A 10038-nucleotide genomic window follows, 5' to 3' on the forward strand; every position below is an offset into this window, starting at 1 on the left:
TTCTGAAAAATATGTGATTATTGGTCTTACACTGGTTTAATAAATTCTTGACTTCATCTCAGTGTTAATGTGTCTGTTTCGCCATATAGTATTATTAAAACATCCTGCTAGTCTCTTTGCTTTTTGTACTTGATCTATCACTTCTTTGTCCAGGTCTCCATAGCTGGACAGTGTAATTTTATGGTATTTTTTTTCCATAACTTGTTCAATACTAATGCCATCAATTTATATTTTACATCTGGTTGGTTCTCTGCTGATTACTATTGTTTTAGTTTTCCGAGGCTGACTAAATTACTGTTATTTACTATGATTAACTTCTGAGTAAATTACTTTGATCGCTTTAAGTTATTATTTCGTAATGTCGTCTTTGATAAGAAATTGATGGTGTTAGATATGGCTTCTATGATAGTTTAAGCATTATTTAAGCAGTTAGCAGATGGGGAGCATGAATATGACGTTAATAGGTATTCTTCTTCTTGTCGTAAAACAAGTTTATAATATGTTATTTGACGAGTGATCGCGTAAAATCTCACATTTTATATATGTCACATGTACATGTTTACACATTAAAGTGTTTAAGTTACTGTATTAATATTTATGGGTCCTATTATGCAGCTTTAGTTTATTCAGAGAGAAAATTGAAGAACGTTTAAAATAACAAAAACCTTACTTTCGTGAGATGTCTCAGAGAACGCAATATTGTGCTATTTTGTTTTAACTAAATTCAACTTCCTTTCATTTTGTAAAGAATGCTGAGCCAATTGCTGCGTCACCTGTGACATAGAAAAATATATTTTTCTATCTGTCTGCATTTTATAATTCCATTAAAAGAACGTGATAATATTTTTTAATATTTTTTAATATTTTTTAGTCAACGTCAACTATATATATATATATATATATATATATATATATATATATATATATATATATATATATATATATATATATATATATATATATATATATCTACGGCATAAAGTGGACTCCGCCCATGTTAAAATTCAGGTTCAATTGAGCTCCGTGGTCAAGTGGATACCGATATACGGAGCTCACTTGACCATTCCATAATATTGGTTCTGTCGATTCATCAACATGTAGAGTTTAATAATTTATAAAAATTTTTTGGAGCCCGTAAATACCCCTGTATCATAAATGTATATCGTTTAGTTCACGTGTATATATTATAGGGGTCGTACAGATCTTCTTCAATGTATATTTGAACCATACGTTTATCGGTTTAAGTAAGCTCTGAGAGTTTGGCAACTGTGCGATTATACCGTATATTTTCAGCATATACCCTGAACGGTTCATATGGGCTCCTTATTTTTATCTACTGTTCGTAGACAGTGTAATCTAATACGCATTACACTGAGTAACAGAGGATATCTTATTACCTGGTATAACTACTTACTAAAAGGTAACTGGTTCTTTAAAAACAGGTATATAGATACAAAAGGATTTGGGCTTATTATTTAATGGAATATTCGCTTGCATAGGAAATTTTATTTTTTCTGCATTTTTAAAAATGTTGTTCTTTTATTTAATATAATTTTATTAGTTCAATGCCGAACTCGATGTTTTTTTTAATTACAGAAATTTCGTAATATATTTTGTTTACGTGAGTATGTCTTTGTACGTCTTATGTAAGCATCCGATTAATTAATAAAAACTAATTTTATTTCATCCAATCTTCTGCGATGTCTTTTATAAAGCTTTTTTATTATTTTAGTTCTGGTCTTATTTGTGTACTACATATGATATCTCGATGAACGGTTATCTCAAAATAAATATGGTTAAGAGCTACAATAGATATTTTTGTGTTAAAATTGGTAGTAGTGTGCACAAAAACAAAGAATGGTTAATTTGTCTAACAAGGTATATTCGGCGGCAGATGCATATAGTGCAAGCGTCTATGTTTTAAGGGTGGAAGGATGTGCACCTCATTTTTAGCTGACAAGCTTGGGAACAATATTATTTCTGGTCCTCAATTTACCTCTTAGTTTTAAACAATAATCTGTGACTGACCCCGTGCGATACAAACTATTTTCAAGGAATTTATAGGGAGTCTACGTTCAACAATCATGACATTATTGGATGTTCAGTTTTGTGAAAGCGTCTATGTTAGGGAAATTGAAGGAGCACACACGAGCTTTTCAGGGGTTTTGGCTGAAAATTGATTCATAGTTTATTTTTATTGTGCAATAATAGGTGTATCGTCTATATAATAGAAGTCCTAGTATCTACCGGTATGGATCGTTCGTTTGTGTAAATGTTATACAGTGTAGGTGCCTTTATGCTACCCCAAGCAAGACCGTTCTTCATCTGCTATTCTTACCATTGAGTGATATAAAAAATATTTTCTTGTGTAGGCATAAGCAGACAATATAAGTGAGTTTGTTATCCAAGGGGATATCATATAGTTTTTGAAAAAATATTCTGTAAGTTAAGGTGTCGTAAGCGGCATTTAGATTGAAAAATACCACCACTGATACCCGATATTTTTCGTACCCATCTTTGATTTAGTATTTGTGATGTACATTACTTTGAATAGCTGACAAACTAAAAATTTCGGCTGATAGTTTTTGTGGTCGTTGGAGTTTTTGCCAGGTTTAAGCAAGGTAACAACTTTGGCTTGTCTCTAGATTTTGGGTATCTCCTAATTTGAATACAGTTGTTCATCATCTGGATAAGCCATTGTAGTGTTTTTGGTCCAGATTTCGTAATAAGCTTTGTGCTCAGATCCTCAATGTCGGTATTTGTATTATTTTTCATTAAATATGTAGATGGTGGATCCAAGCTCAAAATCATTAAAAGGTTCTCTTAGCTGACTGGTTTTGTTCTTTCTTACTTTGAGTTATTCTTTGCTTTTTTTCCGATAGAAATAGTATGTCTATATCTATAATGTGGTTTTCAGCGATCAGCTATATACCAAATACCCTAGTTTAGGCCCTATATGTGTTTCCTGTACTAGAAATTAGTCAGATTCGTGTTTAGCTCATATGTCTGATAATTTTAAATAAAGTAAAGTTTCTTGATTTTTAGATATACCCTTAACAGTTATAGACATATGTTATTAGAATAGTTGGTCCTCAAAAGGACCAATTTGACAAAATCATATTAAAGGGGTGACTGAAGAATTAGCCGATTAATTAATTAATCATTACCCGGGGTATGCCCGATTGCGGTGGTCTTATTAGTACTTCAATCTTCCTAAAGGCTCGTTTTTTAAACCCCGTAAGTAATGCGTAATCTTTTACTTTTTATTAAAAATTTAAATTTTACATGCCGTGTATTACTTTTTGAAGATATGTCGAATCAGATTTGTATAGTAATAATTTTAGGTTCTAAAGAACCTCTTTGTGGAAAATAAATAAGTTTGTGATATCTGTCACAACTCATATATAGATAATAAAAAAATAAACAGGTAAAATAAGTGTAAACAATCTTAACTACATACATCGGCGCCACTGTTCAGGTGATGAGTTTATCACAGAATTTGATATCAAAGGTTACATTTTAATTCAATGTTCTATTTACGTATCTTCAATATTAAAAAAGTAGAAAAAGACATGTTTATGCTTTTATTTTTTTAAATCTATGCTATTTTCTTTCTAGAGTTCCGTCTTTTTTGAACGACCTGTGTTCTTTTTTCAATTGGGTACTTGTCCAAAGCTATGACAAATACTTTGTCCTCTGCTATTCTACATTAATATGACTGATTTATTTTATCTTTCTTGCAACTATTTTAATGGTTATCCTGTGTATCTTCTTCTTCTACTTTTTCTTTTCATATAGACATAACTGTCTGTTTTTCAATGTGCCTCCAGTAAGTTGCCTTTCCATCGTTTTCGTGGTCGTCCTACTGATCGTCTTCCTATGGGTTAACCGTCTCTTGCCGTCTTTATTGTTTTATTTGTTGTCATTCGGCTTATATGATCGTTTCATTCTACTCTTCTATTTCTTAACCAGTTTTTGATGTTCTTCACCTTGCATCTACGTCGTATATCTGTACTTCTAGCTCTGTCCCATAGTGTCTTACCATCAATTTTTCTAAGTGTTTTCATCTCTGCTGTTTTATATCCTTTTTGTCCTCTCTGTGTCAGATCTTGTTTCTGCCGCGTATGTCATTATTGGTCTGATGACTGTATTGTAAATTCTGCCTTTCGTTTCTGTTTCGATATTTTTATTTCTTCATAATGTTTCATTTATGCAGCCTGTGGCTCTGTTTGCTCTATTCACTGGGTCTTCCACTTTAGTTTCGAGCTTTCCGTAGCTAGATAATGTGATGCCTAGATATTTAAGCTCTAACACTTGTTCTATTATATGACCTTCCAGCTCCAATTAACATCTTAGTAAATTTGCTGTTGTAACCATGCATTTTGTCTCTTTTGGGCAAATTAACATGTTAAATTTTCTGGCGGTTATATGAAATTGGTACAGCATACGTTGTAAATCATTTTCACTTTAAAAGAGTAGTATTGCGTCGTCTGCACAGCAGATTATTTTAATTTGTTTTTCTTCCATTTGGTATCCTTTTTTAGTTCTTATTTTTTATTATTTCATCCATAATTAGGTTGAATAATAGAGGACTTAGGTAATATTCCTGTCTTATTCCATTGTCACCTTCAATAGGGTCGGTTAGTTCTTCTTCTACTTTTACTTTTATTGTGTTGTTTTGGTATATATTTTCGATCGTTTTGATTTTTCCTAGAGGTATCTCTCTTGCGTACAATAAGGGGATAACGTTTTTTTAATTTGTGTATCTTCTGTATATCATTATTTCTTTTGTGTATTAAAAATTAAATTTTGGTTATTATTTCTTAAGATTCTCTTAACGTGTTTATTAATTGTCTTGTTTTATGTGTATCAAGATATGTGTGTCATGATAGATTGTAATGCATATTTCATTTAATGTAATTAAAGTGCTCTTTGCGTTTGCCTATTACTTTCTCACTTCCTTAGCGATAGGTCTTTTTTTCCTCATCAATAACCTTATCCTCGCTCGATACAGCTATTTTAACCCTCTATAGCCCCGTGTGTACTCAAGGTAATAAAGGAGTTTTTGATGCAGAAAACTTTTTTAAAACAATTTCCGACTCTAGTATGCCCTCTGTTAATTTCAGGCAATATTTGGTTATACATTTTCATACACTCTATGAACCTATGACGAAACCTATATGGAAATGTTTAACAGTATGTCAAATGGACATGACTGCCTTATTAGTTTGTATTTTCGATGGTGATTTATTGTTATAAATTGTGTACAATTTATATAAAAATACATACAGAGGCATTATATCAGCATTTAGATATTGATTACCGTTGACATTTGTTTATTTTATTGTGTTGTGTCAGTACTGTGATAAAAAACAGGTATGTTGCTTTGAATCCACACTTTACCATATTATTTTAAATTATTTCTTTAAGATGGATACAAAAACGTTCTACGGGAAAAGCAGTAAATATCCGAGGAATCCAAAGACTCTGACTTTGATAGTGATAATAAGAAAGTAATAATAAATTTTCCAGGTACCCAGATATTAATCGATCCAGAATCAAATAAAATGGAAAATGAAGACGATTTGTACGAAGCAAATTTAGACCAGGATACCAATTTAGATGTAGACTATGATGAAGATGAGGGCGATACCGATAAAACTGAAAAACACAATGAACAAAATGTGCTCAAAAGGTCAAAAATGATCGTAAAAAACATTCAGTGGAAGAGTGGTTCTCGAACAGTATTTCCAATTCCAGAATGGAAAGGTAATTTACCAACATGCAAATTATTAGAACCGGAATCCCCTCTACATTATTTTAAAAAGATGATATCTACCAATAGGCTGGAAAACATTGTAGAACAAAGAAATTAAACCAATTTATTGGATCTGTTCTACTGATGTCAATATATGGCTTGCCAAGGACAAAATCATTTTGGCAGAAGGAAACACGTATTGCTCAAATAGTCGATACTATATCTAGGAATTGCTGGGAAGAGATAAAAACTAAAACGCATTTCAATAATAACGAAAATATGGTCAACAATAATGATAAGTTATACAAAATTAGACCATTCATCAACGGTCTATTTTAAAATTTTCAAAGTATTCCAATGAGTGAAAAATTGTGTATTGATGAACAAATGATACCATTCAAAGAGGCACATTCTTTAAAACAATATATAAAGAACAAACCCAAAAAATGGGGATACAAGGCATTTGTTTTGTGTGATAGCAATGGTATTGTTTATAACTGGGAATTATATACAGGAACTGTTAAAGATGCCCTTCATTTACCTAATGTAGACACCAGCGGTAATGTAGTAATAAGATTGTGTGAGATAATCAAACCAAACAAATACTATAAAGTATATTTTGACAACTGGTTCAATGGCATTCAGATTGAAATGGAAAAACGTGGACTGCAATGTTTGGGAACTGTTCTTCCAAACAGATTGCCTTATTGCCATTTTTCTGATGACAAGAATATGAAGAAACAGGGCAGAGGTACTGTAGAAGAAAAGCACGCTACAGTAGATGGCATAAGACAAACAGCGTTAAAGTGGTACGATAATAAACCGGTTCATTTGCTTAGTACATTTGTTGGTTCTAAGCCTACTTCGTTAGTCAAGAGGTGCGATAAGAAACAAAAATCAAGAATTATTGTATGCTGTCCAAATTCAGTACAATTTTATAATAAATTTATTGGAGGTGTCGATCTTATGGATTCACTAATTGCTCTTTACCGAACAGACATAAGATCTAAAAAGTGGTATCTAAAAATATTTTTTCACCTTCTGGATTTAGCTGTTGTTAACAGCTAGTTGTTGCATCGTCGTGATTGCGATTACTTTGAAATTAAAAAGAAAAACCAGTTACCTTTGTTACAGTTTAAGTCCCACTTATGTAGCGTACTGTTAGCAAGCAATGATCAGATCAAAAACAAAGGACGTCCCAGGCTCAGTGAAATTGAGAACGAAATTGTAAAAAAACAGAGGAGAGGATCTACTGCTATTGTACTACCAAAGGAAGTTAGGCTTGACCAAACCTTCCACTGGCCAGTAATTTCTGAAAAAAAGGAAAGATGCAAAAAACCAGGATGCTGTAATACTTTAAAGTAATGTGCGATAAATGTAAAGTTGCTTTATGTTTTACAACTAACTACAAATATTTGTTTTTTTGAATGACATAATAAAGTATATAACTTAATTCGTTAGTTTTTGCTAAACACTCCCAAAACTCTCCCCAAACAAAATTTAAAAAATCTAAAAAAATTACTAGTTGTTGTAAATGGATATTTGAGCACATATACAAATTAAAACATTTTATAAACAAACAAGTTTACAAAAAAGTCGAGCAATAGAGAGCTAAGATATTTATATTTCACTATATGCTCTATCATTTGGTTTTCATTTATAATTTGCACCTATGACGAAATTTATAATATCTAAGATCTGGTGCTTTCATATGAAACTGGAATAAAACACTTGTTAGATAATATTTATTCGTTTTGAGTACACTTTTCTTAGAACCTAGTATATAAAAAAATAAATATTTGTCTGTCAACAAATTTCTTTATAAAAGTACGAGGCACTATTCTCATGCTGTGAGCTTTGCTGCTCTGTTACTTTTATAACGCTTAAGCTATTTTTAATTTATTGTCAATATTTTTGAGGTGTGTTATCTTAAATGATCATTTTTAAGGTTAGTACGTTTGATTAAATGAAATTGACATTAATTTGATAGTTTCCATTTTATTAGTGCTGATGGTATATGACTAGCATCTGTTGGTACTATATATCAATTTCAACATGTGGAAGTGAGAGCACTCTCTTGTTAGTAATTTCAGCGTAAATTTTGACGAAACCAGAAATAACGCATATTATTCTCCCCGTGTGATCTTAGTATTTCCGTTGATTAAATAGTATAGGGTATCCAATATCAATATCTAATGTTGATTTTTAAATGCACACTTTAGATACTCTGTTTTTGTTTACCTTATTTTTAGACCTTTTTGCTCAAGCGCCCATCTCCATTGTCTCAATCATTAATTCAATTATCTCTCCTTATCTCTTACTAACACCACATCGTTAGCATACATAAGGCACCAAGGGATATGTCCTTAACATGTTTTCGTTAATTTTTCCAACACTAATTAGAAGAGATAAGGGATTAGCACTGACCCCTGATGCAATACTATTCTCAAATGAAATTTATCAGTCTTACCCTCACTTGTTCTAACATTAGTTTTCCATTACTTGCCTTATGATAAAAATTGCATCCGTTGTTGATATGCCTTGCATGAATTTAAACTGATTTCCTAATATTTCTGTTTCTTCCTCTATCCTACTATCAATTATTCTCTCCCACAGTTTCATGGTGTGACAGAGTAGTTTTAGGGCTCTATAGTTTGTACAGAGTTTAACATCTACTTTGTTTTTGTATACAGGTACTAAAATGCTACTTCTCCATTCATCCGGTATTCGCCTTACTTTCAAAATTCTATTAAATAGTCCTGTTAGCCAACTTGTTCCTGATTTTCCTAATGCTGATCATATATATCCAGGGATGCCATCAGGACCTATGCCTTTTCTTTTTTCATCTTATGTAGCTCTTGAATTACTTCCGCGGTCGTCATTTTCGGCACCATTGCTATTACTGTCTCTGTTGCCTCTATAGATGCTTTCTCAATCTCTTAGTTTAATTGGTCGTTAAAGAACTCCTTGTAGCTATTTTTTAGATCCTTTCCTTGCATAAATAGTTTAATGTATTTATCTCGTATACATTTAATCTGATTAAAATCTTTGGTTTTCTTTGCTCCACTTTTAACAATTTTGTATATGTTTTTTTCTTAGTACTCAGTTCATTGTACAGCTTTTCATGCGCTGCTACCTTAGATTGTGCTACCGCACATTTGCTTCCTCTTTATCTATTTGATACTTTTGATAATCTTATTCTGATATTTTTTCTTGTCCCTCCTTATATAATCTTCTCTTGTCTTTTATATTGTCTTAAACATCGTCTGACTATCTATATTTACCAATTTTTAAGTCAATTTTCTGAGATTTTTTCAAGTATTTTAGTTACACCCTCTTTAATAATTTTTGACACATTTCTCCAAATTTCATTATGACCTTTTTCCATATTCCAACACATTCTTTTTTTATTTCTGTTCTAAATTGAACTACTTTGTCGCTTGTTAACGTCAGTTAATTGTTTTTGTGACTCTCCTCGATATTTTGGTTTTATTTCATATTTTACTTGTATATCTAGTACTAGCACTTTATGCTGTTGGCTTACAGTTTCACTAATTATTACTTTAGAGTCTTTACATAAGGGATTGGCTTACGATCCATATTTGGAATTGATTTTGTCTGCTTTTAAATTGGATAAGTTGGCTTTCTCTTTTCTAAAAGCATGTACTAACAGTGGACTAGGTATGGCCACTGTTAGTACATGCTACTGCTAATTCCAGCATATTATCTGCCATATTATTTGCTGCTAATAGCATTCTAATATTTCATCTATAGATTAAATCCGTATAACAAATAGATATTTTTCACTTTCTCGGAGTAATAATATTCTAACATACAAAATTCTATTAAATTGCCAAAACCTTCCTTGCATATTTTATTCACTTATAAGGGACAGCAGCAATATTAGTACCATAATAAGGGTATAGTCCTGGACTGGCTAATCGTTGGATAATAGGAAGCATGAGTGTAGCAGTTTTAATGTTTTCGGGACTGCTACCTGGTATGGGGGAGCAGAGATATCAGTACCAAGTTATTGCATATATGAATTGTTGCTTGAACTTTATTATTATTAAACAGCACTATATAAACAGCACTATATTCTATAACACAAGAAACACTGTTATAAAACAGTCGAATAATATACAGATTCTCAATTCAAATATTCAAAAAATTAAAGAACAGCTTACTAAAATAGAAATCGCCTATTTAAAATGCAATCCATTAATGGCCCAAAGTACCAAGCACTTCTAGCATATGGTAATGATATTGATCTCATAAGA

The sequence above is a fragment of the Diabrotica undecimpunctata genome, chromosome 2 (assembly GCF_040954645.1).
Source record: "Diabrotica undecimpunctata isolate CICGRU chromosome 2, icDiaUnde3, whole genome shotgun sequence".
NCBI lineage: Eukaryota > Metazoa > Arthropoda > Insecta > Coleoptera > Chrysomelidae > Diabrotica > Diabrotica undecimpunctata.